This window comes from Ambystoma mexicanum, chromosome 11 (assembly GCF_040938575.1).
Source record: "Ambystoma mexicanum isolate Mex_15411 chromosome 11, UKY_AmexF1_1, whole genome shotgun sequence".
In the NCBI taxonomy this organism is placed as follows: domain Eukaryota; kingdom Metazoa; phylum Chordata; class Amphibia; order Caudata; family Ambystomatidae; genus Ambystoma; species Ambystoma mexicanum.
Window position 1 is genome coordinate 723,104,695 of NC_090934.1, and position 13,760 is coordinate 723,118,454.

The window sequence follows — 13,760 nt, forward strand, 5'->3', positions numbered from 1 at the left end:
GACTAGTAAACCATTTTGCATGTGTCTTCCCAAATTTGACTTATTTGTCAAAACCTTACTGTTGTATGATAACTTGTCGGATGACCCATATTAACGGTTCAGTCAAGGATGCCTAAGAACTTGCAAAACAAAACTTTGATTTACTTGCCATGTTTATTGATTTGAGTCCTCCTCAAAACTTATAGACCATAGAGGGGTCTTTAACGAGTGATCATGCTGATCGTCAAGTTGCTGCATGAGGCCCCCCACCCCAAGGTGCAACGTTCAAATTGTGGTAAAATAAAATTATGCATGCGCTGTCACCTGTTGTGCTGCATAACACGTTACAATGAATATGAGGTACAGCCGGCGAAGCTGGCAGAAAACAGGTGAAATTCAATCAGACCATGGGACACTCAAAAGAAGGCGGATGGATCATTTTCGACCTTCTAAAAGCACATGATCTGAAAAGCAGAGAGGACGGTAGGTAGGAATGCACTAATCTAACCCTGATGAAACCGTGGCAGTCCCCACTGATACTCTGAGCAGGAGATAAAACTGGAGGACTACATAAAGGATTGTATGGTCTAAGTGACTTTCACTAGACCCAACGTTCAGCTATAGGGTCCATAACAGCTCTTGGTCAGTCTTGACTCCCAAGTTGTAAACACAAGGGCTGGAGTGGGAAAGGGTGGTCATGACAGTGGGTCAGAACATAATTGTTTGAGACCTATCCAACATGAAGGATTGCAGCCTTGCAAGGGCCGGTATCATGACACAAACCTCCTATGACTTCTGCAGCCAAACTGACTAGTCATCAGTGTTACAGGTGGCTCACCAGTCCTGTACCACCAGCAACAAGACAACGCTGTCCTTAGCTGCGAGATGGAAGTCATCTAAGTCTTATTATGTGCCTCACGCAGGTTGGGATATGATCTGCTGGGGAATTGAGATAGTTAGAACTGGCTTGGATCACAAGTAATACTCTTTCCATGGCCTTTGACAGAAAAGGCAGCAAATGGACAGGCCATGAGAATGGAACCACCCTTGCTTGCTTGATAACAAAGAACGTGATATGAGATGAGTGAAGAATTAATAACTCTAATTAATAAAGATTATTCTATGGTGCAAGGCAGGCGACCCTGTCAGCCTTGTATTTGAAAATGCACATTATGAACCCATTATTTAAGAATTATTCTCCAAAGGGGGAGGGGGATTCCCCAGAAAACCCCTTGGTTATTTGTGCTCTCTGACAACACTTAGTATCTTGTATTTATTAGTGGAAAATATTTCCTCGCCCCCCTTTTATAAAAAACAAAGACTGAAGCCACCACTAATAAATGCCTCTTTTATTTGATTTCAGTTTTGTTAGACATTCCATTGATGTCCAACAGTTTTGAAGTGGGACAGGGCAAGGGAGACAGGCAGGTGGGCGCATCACATAAATCATTCACAATGCTGGTAAAAGAAGCATAGTCCTAATTAACAGGGAAGCACAATTTAATACACATTGGGCCTGATTCATGGAAGTGTTTTATAATAGCGCAGTGCCATTGGAAAACGTTCTTTGAATCAGGCCCATAGTTTCCAGCAATCTATTAAGTTATTACCTAACAGGCAGTTAAAGATTGCCCTGCAAAGGCCTCCTTTAGCTGTTTAGTCAGTCTTGGAAATTGCTTACGATTTAGCACAGCCCTAATATCCAATGGAAATGTGTTGCAGCTTCAAGATTATTGCTTTTGGACCCTGCACCACAACTAAAAAGTTGTCCCGGTGGATAGCTGGCACGTTGCCTTGGAAGCAAGACGACAAAACAACACAGGTTCGATCCTGGGTATGCGCATTATAAATGTATACATACGCAACTAAGACAAACAAAAAAAAAACAATTCCGCAACAAAAAATAAAAAAAATAATTCCTGTAACAGCGCCTTGATACCCGCGGGCTGTGTGATCGCTTTAAAAATGCAAAAGATAATCTGCCTGGAGTAGTTGCTGGGAACTAGCTTGTTCCCAGCAACCACGTCAAAACGTGATGAGAAGGAGGGTGGGCGGTTTGGGGGGGACACGGCATCCGGGCTAGGGGCAGCCCGGCGATTAATGCAGACGAGGGAGGGGGGGAAGTAGATGGCCATCTGCCACCGAATAAGGTAAGGAGGGCGGAAGGGGCGGGTGATTTGCCGTGCCTGGCCCTAGTCTGTAAAGTGCGGCTCAGGCAGGATGAGAGCGGCACTGGAAGGGAGGGCCTCTGCCACCTCCCTAAGAAGGGAAGGAGTTGGGCGAGGGGGCACGTCATTTTTCGTGCCCTGGCCGCATCTGTCAGGTGTGATGCAAGGTAGAGAGCGGCGCTGACAGAATATCTGTCAGTACGGCGATCCTATGAAGAGAGGGAGCACCACGCTGACAGTCATGGCCACATGGCGGTCAGTGTGGTGCTCCCGTGATGAGTGAGTGCCCTGCTGACAGACACGGCCCGTACGCGAAAATGATCGTCCCCCTGAGGGATTGGCATGCCTTCCCATTGGCCAATTCCCAGACTATCCTGGTTCTCCGAGACTTGTATAGCCCGTAAATTGGATAATGGTAGCGTGCCACGTCACTCGCATGAGATATAATACAACTTATTAACGCTCTTTCCGTTGCAGTCCATGTAGCATTATTAAAAGCCTCACAATAATGAGGCTGCTATACCTCAAGCGCTCAGACATCTGTAACAGACAGCATCCTAAGTCATGCAAGGACCCCTACAAAAGCTCCCGATGCTGCCTGTCTTATATGCCCTTAAAAAGGTAGATTCCAATTCGTGCAGGCGCCTTCTGAATTCACTCTGCAGGCTCTCTGATAAACCTTTACACCGTTTGCTGTGGTTGGATTGATGATTAACTATATAATAATTGTGGTCTAGGCAAGCTGGGCAGATAACTTATGGGAAATGCGCTTAGAAGCCGGAAGAGTTTGGAATGAAGTGCAATATAATGAACCGATAAATAAATAAGCCACTGCTACAAGACACCGAGGTGGCTTGTGAGGAAGATTTCACCCAGGGCTAAAGATCCATATTATCCAATCCGTAGCCGCTTATCCACGCCCTCCAACACCAACATGACCAGCTTTGTAAGGACTTACCGATCTCGGATTCCTGCTTTTGTGACCCTTCTAGTTGAAGGACAGGGTCAAGAACATGGAAACTTGGTGTTTGGAATTGCCAAACACAAGTAATTCGGCAATGCCCCCTGCTTACCGGTAGGGTGGATAAGCGAGACCCTGCAACTACTTCCCCTCAGAGGCAGTACCTAGGGAGGGGTAGAGGAGAGAGCACAGTGGGCGCAAGGTGTTTGAGCGTTTCTCTCCCCAGTAAACGCCAAAAGAGAAAAGAAAATGGGGTTAGACGTGGGTTGTAGGCAGTCACGAAGTTTGGGTGCAAAGAATTCACGGAAAATTATTATTTATTTTTAAAGTATATACAGAAGGACACATTAAAAAAAAAGTAGTCACATGTACCCACAAATAGCTGTAGAGTATATTTTTGAAGAACTGTGCTTTTGTTTCCCAGTTGTATTGTGAACAGTTGGCACGCCCTTCCTGTGGTACCGGTTACATAAATGTCTATAAATGCTGCACTTTGGATTTGGCAGAACGTATCACTTTTCATTGCTCGTCGTGTGCATATGCCATTCCTTACAGCGCTGCTTTCCGTCTGTGCAAGCGGGGGTTTATGCCGCACGATGTATGCCACTTGCTGGTTTGCAGTACATGTTTGAAGCTTTCAAACTGGAAGGAAAGTCACGTTGCCACAGTGTGAGCCACAAGGACAAGGCGTACAGCTGTTGTTTTGCGTCTAAACAATATTGTACTTTGCACAATGGGTAGCAGGCAGTGTGAGAAGAGGCCACCATCCTGATGATGATAACCCATTGGGCATAATTCCAAATGGTGCTCCTGTCGATGGCGGGGCAGCTCTTGCTTCAGAACTCTTTGAAGCCTGCAGAGCCATATTCAGAACACGGCACAGATGACTCTGCCATTTATTCCTCTTATCAAATCAATGAACGAGTCTATTGGGTTGGGTAATGATAGCACTAATTGCAATGATTAAACGACCAGGATGAACCTGCCTAGAATGCCTCTATAATACCCAAAATAACATGAATAGCATTAGAGTTCAGAACAATTTTCTACTCGCTTTATAATACCTGTATCAAAGCCTGTGAAACATGGCATCAGAGCTGGCCAATTATGATATAATTGCCTAGTTCTGAGATCATCACATCTCATGTGAGAGACATTGTTTCACTGCTCTCTTCAACCAAAGTTCATCTCACCAAGCATTCTTCTTAGGCCTGTCCCTGTTTCGCATCAAAGTACATCCCATGCGCCTGCCCCGAGCACAAGGCCCATCCTGCATAGTATCCATCTCCTTGTGGCCTATCCTAGCTCTGAAGTCCACCCCTCACAAGGTCCATCCTTCCCTTAAAGACCATCTCTGCTCTAAAGCCCATCTCTATCCAGGGGCCCAGGTCCTCTGAGTCCAATCCCTCCCTGTGCTGTAGACGAGGTCCATCGGAAGCCAATGAACACCCGATGGTCCATCCCTGCACAGGACATGTCTTCACTCCATGGCCCATCCCCACACAAAAGCCCATCTGTGCCCTGAGGTGTATACTGCTCAAGGACCACCCCATCTGAAGCCCATCCCTGCACCTTACTATGTCCAGCACTAGGGAACTATGCGAAATGCTGGTTCATATAATCATTTGCATTGCAGTTAATTCCTGCTACATTGCTACTTTGGATAATCATAACTGAAACTGTGCATTATTTTACTTTTTTGTTATTATAAAGATAAACATACTCGTTTTCATGACTTTATAAAGCATCTAAACTGTGGCCTCTCAGGCCTTGTATGGCACATAACTCCTTGGTAACTTTTATGATAACTTTGTTGTACATTCCATGTATAGCAAGGTGCTGCTATTATATATCCAACCCCCCCTTTCTCCAGACCAAATTGGGGATCTTTCCAGGTATGGCACAGGAGCCAGAGTCCTTTTGCACAGTACAATAAACTGCTTTGGAATCCCCGAGGCGTCCACAGCCCACTTAAGTGTTAATACCAACCTTGCACGTGGGCAATCGATTTTCCTCATTTGCATGGCATTCATCACATTGGGGAATCCCTCCTTGTGCGTGCCGATAATGGGTTGGAAGAGTGATGAGATGTGAGGGGTGGGACACAGCCTGTGGTGTGTTGGTTGTTTACCAACCCATTGACTGCCCCGGGCCGTGCTAGTCCCTATGGCCATTCCATCCCACTGTGCCTGACCCTTCCCACCGGGAAGCTAGTGCTGTCAAGCTGGAACATCCAACTTTAGTCTTGGAAGGCCTGCCAGTGTTACTTCAAATTAGTCTTATTAAAGTTAATAGCATGACTACAGCTGGAAATGCACTTCTGGGGTAATCAACATTTCTTAACCAAGTGTGCTTTCAACCACTTCATTTATAAGCAGTACGCATGCCATAGCATCTGAAGTTCTGTTAAAACAAGCATTGGCAAAGCCAACAGTTTTACATGTGTACTGGCACTGTTATATGCTCAGGTACTGGCACAGTTTTCCAAATGCTGCCTTCTTATAGCTAGTTAGTACCACTACAGCAGTAACTGGCAAATGCCATTCCCTTGCGTACGCAAAAGCCAACATTGTTGGTATTTGCCAATGCTTGTTTTTAACAATTGCTAGGAGATGGGGGTTTGGGCTTGGCTACTATTGTACTGACAAATTTACTTGAACATGCCAATGGGTCCTTGGACTCCATAGAATCCATACAAATCCTCAACCTCCCAAAGATGGCATTTCCACGAACCTTCCTTGGAAGTCTGTTGAATTTGTCAGTGCATTGATATTGGGATGGTCTGCTGTATGTATGCACTGATTACATTGTGCTGTGGCCTCCGATTAAAGAGTTAGCATAAGAATCCTATCCGGCGTATTTGTTCACTTAAATGCCTTCTTCTAATTAACCATTTTATAACGGTCTGATTGTCAGTTATGACTCCCTTCCACGACCCATCTATCTGAGCTGAAACAGTCTCTTCTGCAAATGGCATATCCCTTTGGTTAACGGCTTAACTGGGATTTAGTCCTTCTGTTTTTCATGAGGGCTATTGCATCCTCCATTTTTCCTTTTCCTTTCATAATTTTTTAGAAAATGAGAAATCTAAGCTCATTTTTCCTACTGCGCCACTTACCACTTCTAATTTAAACCATTTAAAACTATGAGAACAGTTATCTACCATTCCCCTCCACTGAACGTTATGAAATGCAGGGTTTTGCAATAGTGTTTTCCACATCCGTGGTTGCCATGGTCTCCATGAGCTCTGTACAGTCTGTTTAAGCCTTATTGAGCAAAAGGGATCGAAATCATCAGTAGCCATCATCAGTGTGAAACGTGAAGTACCTGGGATTCCCTGATTCCACCAATATGTAGTTAGTTACAACATCTGCTTGAAATCCTTAGCACACAAATAAGCGTGCCCTCCCAGGATACACATACCCAACTTTTTCCTAGCTCTCGGTTGTTCTCCTTACAGCTTTAACAAAATAAGCAGATGTCAGCCAATTAATGGGTTAACCACAAAAAAGGTGATGCACCCAAAATGAATTGATGTTCTTTTCCTTCCCGTTCCACACTAAGTACATGACTACACTTGCCTCAAGCACAGCCATCTTCAAAAACCATTTAACCTCTCTCCCTGCCCCCAACACATTTGAAATACTTGGAGTCTGGCTACTGGAGGCCTCTCCGTGAAACTGTTGAGGAGTGCGGTAGTTAGCCATTCCGACTTTTGACCAAATTGAAGAAAAGGCTGTATTTTACCAACTTAACTAATGACTATAATAACAGTTTACCAGAGACCCAGACTGGGCAATGCCGCAGGGCCGCCCAAGGCGAGGCAGGGTAACTGATGTTACCATTTGGCAGGCCAGGGAGAGGGGCAGCCCCCCCACTCCAAGCCTGCTCCTCTCCCCCCACGGACACAGAGACACGCAGTCTCTGCCACACAATGCCAAAACAGCAAGGTCCTAATGCACCTGGAAGTAACAGTCAGGCAGGGCACAGGTTCAAAGACCTGCCCCTCCCATCAGGGGGGGGGGGCAGACTGTCGGCTACACCGGCCTGGGGGCTGGACTACAGCCCCCACTACGCACTACAAAGGCCCAGGGCTTCCCTGGATCTGATAAATAAGGGCAGCAAGCCCTAAGAAATCACAATCTGTTTGTGGACCCTGAACGGGTGTAAGTGCATGCATATGCATATGGGTTAAGCAGTTAACATTAGGCAGTGCCATGGCTCAAAGTTAACCGAGTTAATTTTGAGGCACTCATCATAGGGCACTGAGCATTCTGAGAGGCCGGCCCAGCTACACATGCAGTATGTTCTATAGCTACACCCCCTAACCTCCACCCTCTGCCTTCTCTTCCTACCCTTTGGTCCCTATTCCTCCTCCTTATTATCCACATCGTTTCGTGCAACTCTTGCCGGCGCCAAGAGGCAATCAGGTTTGCTGTGTGTGTGATACAAATTAAACTTGGACGTAAACATGTTTTGGTAACTGGCAACTAACAAAGGATGCATTTGTCTGCCCTTTGGAAGCAGACTTGTGAATAAACGAACAGATGCCCCAACGACCAAAATCACATCACATTCAGCACAGTAAATATTTCTTTCACAAGGTTCAGTGGTACATATACTCCTCTATTATTTTCTATAGCACTTTATAAGCTAAAGCTGTCTCAAGCAGAAGAGCTTTATCATGAGCTGTGCATAGAATGTACCAAGAATTTGCTGCAAGTTTTGGAATGCAACATTGGGCCAACAGCAACCTGAAGTGGAATTTAAGACACCACATGAGGCTTGCCTCTCAGTTGGGCACTCATCCGTAAGAGCATGTGACAAAGCAGCAATCCTCTGATTAAAAAGTGTTTTTTCAAGCATCAACCATCAACCATTCTTCTCCCACCGAGAAGCTATTTGAAAAAGGAGAACACGTCTTTTGGTTTTGCTCTTGTGACTTTATCCTGTGTGATGGAACCTGTGAATTTCCACTTCTCCTCTGCCAGGATGGTTTTCCGTAGTAATTTAGAACTAATTGGGATTAGGATTTGTCCACCAAAACTAGACGCCAGGCATATCACATGGGTACAATACGCTGATATTACTATAACAGACCATACCTTCATGGGCCTGCAGTGAACATTGGCCGAGTGTTTATGCCCAGGAAAATGATTGAGATATATATTTTTGGACATAGGAGGCACTAACTCCGCTCAGTGTATATCGCCGAAGGCCCAATAGAGAAAGTTCAGAATTGTTATTTTGGGGTCCCTATTGTGGCAGTTAAAGCTCATGAAGAATTGATTGCTTACAAGCATGGAAAAGCATTACTACTGGCAAACATGTCCAGGAAGATTGCCCGTGGGACTGACTGGTGGTTTTAGCATGTGTGGGGCTCTGCTAATGTACAAGCACTGCTACTGCTCAGCGATACTTTATGGATTGGAAACATTTGCTGTAGGTTTTGAGAACGTCCTAGAGGGAAAATAATGGAAAGACATTTCGGGGGTTCCTACTAGTATACCGATGGCAACATTAAGGCTTGGGCTCGGCATGTAGTCCTTGGCGGGTTGGCTAATTATAGTCGAGGATTCTTTATTTGAAAATGATAAAGGCGCCCCTGTGCCCACTATTGGCCCTGCTAGGTACTGTGGCAAAAAATCCATGTGTGTCCCCAGTAAGGGACTTCCAAACTGCCAATGAGATGGTATTTGTGAAGATTGGTTGGGAGTCAGAATGGTCTGAAGATTTCTGCTCATTAGGACAACAATATGTGAAACAGCCAAGGTCCTACGACTGGTGTAAGAACTATGCCCACATGGCTGCCTTGAAAAGCTATAAAGAGTATAGTGGCTTGAAGCATAAATGTGGCGAGCCCCCAATGCTAGTTACTATTGTGCCACTCAAAAGAGCTAAGTAGATGTACCCTGCTGTTAAGATTAGGCCAATTACCAACACTATCAGGGACCAGCAAATTCATGGGTATTCCTCATGGGAGGCTTTGTAATGATGCGAAAGTGATGGAAACCAACAGACATGTTTTCACGTCCTGTAAACCAGTTAGGAAATCTATTCATGAGTCAATTGGGATCCTCCGTTCATAAATACAACTTTATAAAGACAAAGGAATTTTGGGAGTACTGTAAGAATACCAATAGTATGTCTGTTTGTAGTCTTTTGTTTAGTATTTGGAAGAATATTGTCTGTGTGTTAAAAGAACCTGGAGAATAGGAGTGACTTTCGGTGCTTAAACTAAACTATTGAAACTATAGATTGTTTTTATGGAAGTTAGAGGATATGCATATGAAGACGTGATATGCAGACAATGTAGTGGTAAAACGGATAGGGAAATGGAAGGATGACATTTTTTCTTACTATTTTAAATATGTGCAAGTTATTTATTTAGTATTGTACATATGAATGGAATGCAATGTTAAGTAAATTGGCCAAACTGATTTTATTTGATATAGAATGGAAATGTATTTAAATACTGTGCAAGTGCTGATTATTAATATTGATTGTATGAAATGTGAAAAGTTCCATGAACTGAAACACGCTATATATATATATATATATATATATATATATATTCAGTAAAAAAACGTTGTTAAGGGGACGTTATGGTTAAGTTGCGTCACTAAAAACCTATCAGATTCAGTAAAAAAACTTTGTTAAAGGGACATTTTGGTTCCAAGTAAAACCAAAAACCCCCTGAAATTCGCCAGTTATGGTAAGCTAAGCAACCATAACTCACGCCACCACCGTGCACTGCTAAGACTAACACCCAGGACATCAAATATGACATCACAAATGTCATTGATGACATCACTGTGTTTCCCGCTATTCCACAGAGCACACTGCATTTTGCTGCATACTTTGCAGATTTTGAGATTTCCATCTCCAAGACGATGACATCCATGGCTCCACTATTGCCACCTGGTGCTACATCTGCCTCAGCACCACCCCCTCCACCACCACCATCTCCCAAGGGCCTGAAGAGGGGAACAGAAGTTAGGATATAGAGGAGGAAGAAGAGGATGACGAGAATGAGGTAGAGGAAATCCCTACTACCCGCCCTCAGCGTGATTCTTGGGTGTGGCGGTTGTTTACCGTTCATGGGAATGTTCCTAAAGCTCGTGCGAACCGTGTCACCTGCAATGAGTGCAAAATGGTACTCAGTCGCGGGAGGCATGGTACGTACAGCTTTGGGACCACGACCATGAAGCGACACCTGAACTCATTCCACACTGCAGCCATTCGACAGGTTGTTCCTTGCGAAAAGCGTAGTAGGTTGATTGCCTCTACTTCATCCTCCGTTTCTGATCCTGTCACCACAAGGAACACCTCTGTGGGACAGCGTCTTCCTCAAGCCATACAGAGTTCTGATGACCCTTACCTTTCGAGGGTCACAGTTGTATGTATGTACTGTGACACAGTACTCTGCAGGGGGGAGTGACTTCGGAGTGCTTTTGAGACTATCGTCTCAGAGCACGAGAAGACCTGCTTACTACCCAAATAAAACCCACTCTACATCTTCCTCTCTGAGCTCGCCCTTTCTTATCCCTGTGGTTGGTGTCCCCCCCTTTGCCCTCCTTTCCCCTCCTCTCCTAGTCTCTCCTCTCCTAGTATGTAGTGTATAAAAAACCAAAAAAAATACAAAATACCAAAAATCAAAAAAAAAATAAGGCTTTTTTCAGAGCCGCCTTTCACAGTTAAAAAATAGAAGTGAAGATAAATAAAGCAGGGCCCTTTGTATATCTTAAAAGTCTGCGGACAGTTCGGGAACATTAAAAAAATTGGGGTGCTACCCTATTGTAACCATTGCATTTTTCTCTGGGAGCAGGTGGTGGCTCTGAAAAGAGCCTTTGGGAGGGGTTTGTATGTCAAAAATTATAAATACTTAACACCTACTTCAAAATGGATGCTGTATTTCTAAAAAAGGTCGCAATGCATTTTGTAAATTTCTCAGAAAAATCTGATTGCCAGCATAAGTAAGATGGACTACATCTATGCGAAAAATGTATGTACTACGAAACATAATATTTTCATTGTGAAAAGAGGACATGCCAAAATCTCCTAGGAAGGCACAAACAGCCTTATTGACATTACACCTTGCTTTCTCCATTTGTGGACCACATGAGAAAGAACAAAGCCACATTTGTCTCTGCGCAATCCGTGAAAAAATTACTTTGGAGTTTGGAAACATGTCCATGATCTTCTGAAGTCCTTCATTCATTGCAAATTGCAAAGAAATTCCAGACACATGTCCTAAACTGTTCCCTCCACAATGAATTACAATTATGTCTGGATGTTCCTCTATCTTCAAAGTTGCACAGAGAGGTAGGTAGCAAGTCCAACCACTTCATTCCACGCACTCCATGCCAGTGCACTTCCACATGTGGGAATCCAAGATCTATAGATACTCCACAGCTTTCTGCATGAACCTTCAAACAATGTATCCACGAGTGTCCCAAAATCCACACAATCTGTTTTTTGAAACACTCAGCCATAGCTATCTGTTCTTCTCTCAACAAAAAGAATATCTGAGAAAACCTCTCCTAGCACAACACACTCACAAAATTTTACTGACCAATCCCTTGCTACATTCAGTCTCATTTGCATGCCTCCCCACCCCAAATTCCCCGGATGTAATACGCGGTGTCCTAGAACTACCGTCATGTCCGCGAACATATCGTAACATTGACAACCCTTCTACCATTTCCACTTCACTCTCTGTACCATTCCCTCATTGGATGTAGCTAAGAAATCACATGACCATCCACCAATCAAATCCAAGACCTCTACATGTAACTGCATCATCATAGATCAGCACTGCAAATGTACGGTGAATCTCTCGGAGTACAACTCTCATACCATTGGCAAGCACGATCTACGAGAAATACTATACAAGTCTCCAAGATTTCTACTTGCAGCTTCGTCCATATCCATATGCATGAACACAAACTACAGGTATGCATATTTTCTATACAGTACATGAACACATTTTCTAACCGACTTTTACCTTGTATAATCTGTAAAATGAATCTACGATCATTTTTTCATTGTCCTTAAATGAACTGTGACTTACAAATCTTTATACCGTTTATTTTCTTCATTCACACACGCAAATAATGTTAAACCAACATTTTTGAAATAAAATATATAGACTACATATAATCAAACAAAATTACATGCACACTCTATGATCAAATCTCAAACAATAATATTTGTACAAACACATAATTGGTTTTAATTTTTTCAATTTCTATAATTACTTACATTTATATAGGACAAGCAGGCTATGACATTGACTCACTATTATGTGGAAAAGCAGGCTATGACCTTGACTCACTATTACGTGGAAAAGCTTAGTTACAGGAATAGTGGTATACAGTGCTACATTATGAATTTCACAAGCCATAGTAAAGAAATGTGCTTTCCTACAGTTAGTCATAAGATAGTTTTAGTGGTTTTGAGGAAGGCGCTGAGCATTTCAATTAAAAAAATCTGTCTAAATTAAAACAGTGCTATATACAAACCAAATTACTAATTTCTTTCTTTTACAATTGCAGTGAAGACCATTCTCCAGAAAAGAAGCAGCCAAATTTGAAGTACAAAGAACAACTAAGAAGCAAACTGCTCCTTTTAGAATAAAAGTAAGTAAAATGTTACCATGATATTTGAATTATTACTCAAACACACTGTAAGGTTAATTCATGCTATTTCTGTGCCTAAAAATAGAGATTCTGCACCATTCTGACCAAAAATCCCCCCGTCTTAAACAGTGATTTACTGGCAGAATGGCCCACAATTTCCTATTTTTTGACACTCAAATTACCCAACTCAGCCGCTAGAATTTAGATGTTGTAGAGCAAACAACTGTTTTAATTGTATAGCTTTAGATATACTATTTATACTTCTCCAAACCACTGGCTTACTTTTTTCTGTCATCTGAACCCCAGTTTAGTAACACATTAATTCAAGAATACCCATCCCTGGTAGTTGTACTTCCCAAAGCACAATCACACACCATTACATACATCTTTATCATCTTACTCAAACACTCATGGACACAACACACATACATTCCAGAACACCCCAACCCATACCTTCTGTATTTTTTTCAACAGACCCTAAAGAATGCCTACCAAAAACCAACTCCGTAGAAAGGAACGCAGAAGTAGAGCAAATGAAAAGAAAACTCTCCAACATAAACATCCATCTATAGCGGAATTTGTAACAAAAGTTGAAACACAACAGCTAATACAGTCATGTAGTGAAACAGAAGAAGTTTCTAGTACAAAAACGTTGCCTCCTCTATCAAAAAGTAAAACAAACCAAAAAACAATTAACAGAAAATCAACTATCACTATAAATAAAACTTCTTCTATAAATCTTGATGTAGTACAAAGTAAGCATACCAAGAAAAGTATTTTAGCCAAAATGTTCCGTCACAAAGTCCTTCAAATCTTATGAAAACAGGAGAGAAACCAGGTTCAACACTTCAAACCTATCGTAGAAAAGTAATCTTAGAAGCGTTGATAGACAGTGCAATTCGTCTCAAAAGAAAGTTATTTATTTTAGCGTTAAACAGAATAAAACCACTAACAAAACTAATAACTAAATTACAAAAAAGACTTCTCAATAAACGAAATGTCAACAGAAAT

At 42.7% G+C, this 13,760-nt stretch overlaps 1 protein-coding gene across 12 annotated transcripts in view; it reads left to right on the forward strand.

The window, feature by feature from the left end:
- The window catches only part of PPFIBP2 (PPFIA binding protein 2), a 1,806,653-nt gene that overhangs the window by 1,076,819 nt on the left and 716,074 nt on the right, over positions 1-13,760 (forward strand). The window lies entirely within an intron of this gene.